This window comes from Mauremys reevesii, unplaced genomic scaffold (genome assembly GCF_016161935.1).
Source record: "Mauremys reevesii isolate NIE-2019 unplaced genomic scaffold, ASM1616193v1 Contig182, whole genome shotgun sequence".
Classification (NCBI taxonomy): domain Eukaryota; kingdom Metazoa; phylum Chordata; order Testudines; family Geoemydidae; genus Mauremys; species Mauremys reevesii.
This window is the reverse complement of record NW_024100807.1, coordinates 29,424-34,376: the sequence shown is the minus strand read 5'-3', so window position 1 is coordinate 34,376 and position 4,953 is coordinate 29,424. Positions and strand designations below refer to the sequence as shown.

At 57.4% G+C, this 4,953-nt stretch overlaps 1 non-coding gene across 1 annotated transcript; it reads left to right on the top strand.

Annotated features, from left to right (window-relative positions):
- The first annotated feature begins 1,437 nt into the window (after positions 1-1,437).
- On the top strand, positions 1,438-1,510 carry TRNAV-AAC. Its single transcript has one exon. It is a non-coding gene; the product is annotated as a tRNA-Val (tRNA).
- The last annotated feature ends 3,443 nt before the right edge of the window (positions 1,511-4,953 follow it).

Here is a 4,953-nt window from a genome sequence, read left to right as displayed (position 1 = left end):
GAGACAAATTCATATTACAACAAAGGCACAAATATTCAACAGCGAGGATGATTCACCACAGGAACAAGCTACCAAGGAAAGTGGTGGATTCTCCATCTCCTGATGTCATTTCATGAAGACAAGATGCCTTTCTATAATGTATTTGCCCCCAAAGTAGCTATTGTGCTATACAGGAGGCCTGTGATATGCAGGGGGTCAGATTAGATGCTCTAATGGTCTCTTCTGGCCATAAAGTCGACTAATTTCTGAAAAACTGAGTGTAGCATTGGGAGCAGCGTCTGCTGTTTCCCTGTCTAGCCGGCTTGCTGCCTAGAACGAACGCTCCTTGAGTGGGGTGATCCACAGGGAGTAGCTCAAACCTCCAAAGTGCCTGGCCAGGGGCAGGACATTAGCCCAGCAAGGGAGGGGTGTGGCAGTGACATCACAAAGGCCTTTTGCAGGACCTCAGACTATTGGCCAAAGGTGGTGGGGAGGTGGTGACCTCACAGAGAGATGCTGACATCAGCCAGGCAGGACAGGGGCGAGGGGCCAGGGAAACCTCAGAGACCCTGTGGCTTTGCTCCAGCAAGTCTCCTTCTCCAGGTCTCCCTTTGAGGACTGAGAGAGTATTCGGGTTCACGGACGTGAGCGCCAGGAGGAACCTCTTTCGAGTTTCTTCCTTCCTTTTTAGTGATTTTACTAGAAAACAGCCGTTTAGAAGGTAAGAGCCTCCTGGAGGTGTGAAACCTGTTCAGTCTGATCCATCTGGTGACAGTTGAATTCTAGGCATGGAAAACACGAGCTTAAGGAGGCAGAATTTTATTTTGCACCTGGGATTTTGTCTCTTAGAATCACTGGGGACATAAGGGTTTGTCCTTTTTGATTCACCTCTTGCTCCATCCACTGTCTGATCCCTCTTTTCTCTTCGTCTCTTGCTTCCTTTGTCCTTTCTCCTGTTCCCCTCCCAAAATCAGGTTTTTCTCCCGCTGATAACAGCTCACGTTAACTGATCACTCTCGTTATAGTGTGTATGGCAACACCCATTTTTTTCACGTTCTCTGTGTGTATATATCTCTTCCTACTGAATTTTTAACTGCATGCATCCGATGAAGTGAGTTTTAGCCCACAAAGCTTATGCTCAAATACATTTGTTAGTCTCTAAGGTGCCACATGTTCTCTTTGTTCTTTTTGCAGATAAATTAATGGAGGTTAAGTCCATCAATGGATATTAGCCAGGATGGGTAAGGAATGGTGTCCCTAGCCTCTGTTTGTCAGAGAGTGGAGATGGATGGCAGGAGAGAGATCACTTGATCATTTCCGGTTAGGTTCACTCCCTCTTGGGCACCTGGCATTGGTTATTGTTGGCAGATAGGATATGGGGTTGGATGGACCTTTGGTCTGACCCAGTATGGCCATTCTTATGTTCTTATGAAGGGAAGGGCACAGCCCTGTGACAGAGTTTCTGTAGTGTAGTGGTTATCACGTTTGCCTAACACGCAAAAGGTCCCTGGTTCAAAGCTAGGCAGAAACAGGCTTGCTTCCTTTTCTCAGCTCCTAGTGGCCTGTCCCTGCTGTTGTAGGAACAGCAGTGATTTCTATGCTCAAAAGGTCTCTTATACTTCCCCTCCCCCTCGCTTTTGTCTCCTCTCCCTCTCTGAATGCCTGTGAAGTGGCTTTCCCCCTCCCCCTCCCTCCTGCAATGCTTGTGGGATGAAGGGGCTGGCTGAAGATCAGAAGAGCTTCCAGGTACCAAGATGTCTGGACTCTCATTAGGCAGCACTCACACACCCAGAGCATGGACCCTGCATGGACACTGGCTGAGGTGGAGTGTGACCCACCGGATGCAGCCAAGTCATCTCTAGTCGCAGGCCATGAGGTTCAGGTCTTTAAAAGGGGAAGGGGCCCTGTGCTCAGCTGTGCTTTCACAATGCTGCCTAATGAGAGTCCCAGACACCTTGTCTATCTAGGAGCTCTTCTGATCTTCAACCAGCTGTTCAACCAGCTCATTCATCCCACAAGCATTGCAGGAGGGGAGGGGAGGGGAGCCACTTCACAGGCATTCAGAGAGGAGAGGAGATGGGGCGGGGTGGGAGCGCAACAGACCTGTTGGGCATACAGGTTATATGGAGCACACAGATCACTGCTGCTCCTACAACAGGGTAAGTTCTCAAGCAGCATGTTTCTTACTTTGCCCATCTGCCAATTTTGATAATTATGGATGGAAATATTTTGCCATTGGGTTGTGCGTTTACACAGAAATTGACAATTACCAACAAATATGTAATTCTTCCAGTCCTGCCTAGTCTGCAGTTGATGGGTTTAGAGGGACACATTCACTCTTCCAGGTCCCCATGCCAGGCCTGTGCTCTCAACTTCCCACACTGCTGGGATCCTTCCCTGGTCTCCGCTCAGACCTCTGCCCCCCACCCCCACGTCTGGGATCCCCACCCCACCCGGTCTAACTCCCCAGCAGGCAGGATCCCATCCAGTTTAATTCAATTACATTCTCCACTCTGGGCAAAAGCTCTGCACTGTTCCCACACCAGAAGTTGAACCCAGGTCCCATGGATGAAAACCAGGAATCCTGACCACTAGACCATATGGGACTATTGGTACATTTGATGAAGTGGGGATTCACCCACGAAAGCTCCTGCTCCAATACGTCTGTTAGTCTATAAGGTGCCACAGGACTCTTTGCTGCTGTTATTACTACAACTCTCTAAGCCAACCCCTCGTGAGTGCAGCAGGGACTAGCGTGACCGGATGTCCCAATTTTTGGGCCTTTTTATATAGGCTCCTATTACCCCCACTCCCTGTCCCGATTTTTCACATTTGCTGTCTGGTCACCCTAGCAGGGGTTGCACACAGGGCTGCATTAACCCTTCAGGTGCTGAGGTTTCCCTCACTCCATTCCCAGTGCCTGTGATGAGGAAAGAGACATCAGGGCTCCCAGGTGCTGCACAGACCATGAATGAGATCGGGACCCCATATTGTGCTAGGTGCTGTACACACCCTGGCCAACACTGGGACACCCCGGGGGTTCCCCTCCATTTATCTGAGCCTCTGCTGCCCAACTGCTTCTGACTCCATCTGGATCACCCAGGAGCCTTTCCTTTCCACCTTTCCAAACAGTCCTTCTTTCCCTGCCCCCTAATTCTGCTTTCACACCCTGGGCCCATCTCCTCCCTTCGTTCCCTCCACCCCAGGTGATTAGAGATGGAGGCAACTTCAGCCACTGGAGACAGACCCAGCGGCGCTGCAGCCCTCCCGGGGTGTTTGCAGACACAGGAAGGAGCGGCAGGTGCTGGGAAGAAGGAAACAGGAGAACAAATCCCAGGGGCAGCTCCTGGGGGGCTCTGGCACAGCCCGGGGGCAGGGCAGCTCCTGGGGGCTCTGGCACAGCCCAGGGGCAGGGCAGCTCCTGGGGCAGGGCTCTGGCACAGCCCGGGGCAGGGCAGCTCCTGGGGCAGGGCTCTGACACAGTCCGGGGGCAGGGCAGCTCCTGGGGGGCTCTGGCACAGCCCGGGGCAGGGCAGCTCCTGGGGGCGGGGTTCTGGCACAGCCCGGGGCAGGGCAGCTCCTGGGGCAGGGCTCTGGCACAGCCAGGGGCAGGGGCAGCTCCTGGGGCGGGGCTCTGACACAGTCCGGGGCGGGGCAGCTCCTGGGGCGGGGCTCTGGCACATTGTGACGCAGGAGCCCGGGCTCAGCAGCTGCTCCTGGTGGCCACGTGCTGCCAGCAGCGCTGGAGCCGCCCGGGCCGGAGCGGAGCCGCTGTTCTCAGCTGCAGCAGGAGCTGCCCCCGGCCCCGCTGGGCTCCAGGTGGGGACAGAGCCTGGGGCCCGTGCTCCCGGGGTGCGGCTGGCGGGCGGGAGGAGAGGCCGGAGCTGCAGGCGGGGAAGGGCGGGGGCAGGCGGGGTTGCTCGGTCTCTGGGCACCAGGGAGCCCCGGGGCAGAGTGTGTGTGAGTGTCCCGGGCCCAGGCGTGCGCAGGGGGAGCCAGCACCCCAATGCCCTGAGCCCCGGCTGGGGCTGCTCCCCGTGGGGGCTCCGGGGAGGGTGGCTGCGGCGGCTGCAGGCGGGTGCTCGGCCCCCCCGGGAATGACCCGCTGCCGGCAGCTTGTGGAGCCTCCTCCGCTGAGCTTTTCCCCAGGGGCGGCCTGGGCGCAGCTGCGATCAGCTGTTTGCTGGGCAGGCTCCACTCTGCTGCTCCCCCCCCGCTCCTGGGGGAGTGAGCGAGACCCCCGAAACAGCCCCAGGGGTCGGTGGGGCCCAGCAGCAGCAGACCCCCGCCCGCTCCTGGGGCTGCCCTGGGGCTGCCGCTCGGGCTGGTGTCTCTGCCAGGGCCCCGTGTGAATCGCTGCTCCCTGCCCGCCTGGCTGGGCTCCGGCCACAACAGCCGCGGGTGCCCCGGGTAGCCCCGTTGGGCTGGGGCTGGGGGCGGGTGGGGGGAGGAGAAGCCCAGACCCCCGCAGGAGCTGCCCTGGGCGGGGGATGGAGTGGGAGAGGAGCCACCCTGGGGCAGGGAGGAGAACCCGGACCCTGGCAGAAGATGTGGGGCTGAAGTCCCCGGCTCAGGAGCCCCAGCCACCTTAGTGGCAAAGTTGCAGGGCCCAAGCCTGACCCCCTCTGTGTGGAGCTGGCCTGAGCCCCTCTCGCTCCCATCCCCTGTGGAGCTGGCTCCCGCTCTCGGCTGTGCAGAAATTCAGCCCAAATTTCCCCATGTTGGTATCTCCATTCCCCATCACCCAGCCATGGATGGATTTAGCCCAGGAGGCAGGTCAGTGTTGGCCCCATTGGGCAGATGGGATCTAGGGCACAACGAGGTGAAGTGACTTTCCCAAGGCTAAACAGGAGTCTGTGGCAGAGCAGAGACTCAAACCCAGAACACCTGAGCCTGAGTCCTGTGGCCTAACCACTAGGCAACCTTCCCCCTGAAGGAGAGGGAACCTCCTCTGCCACTGTGAGTGTGTGGGTG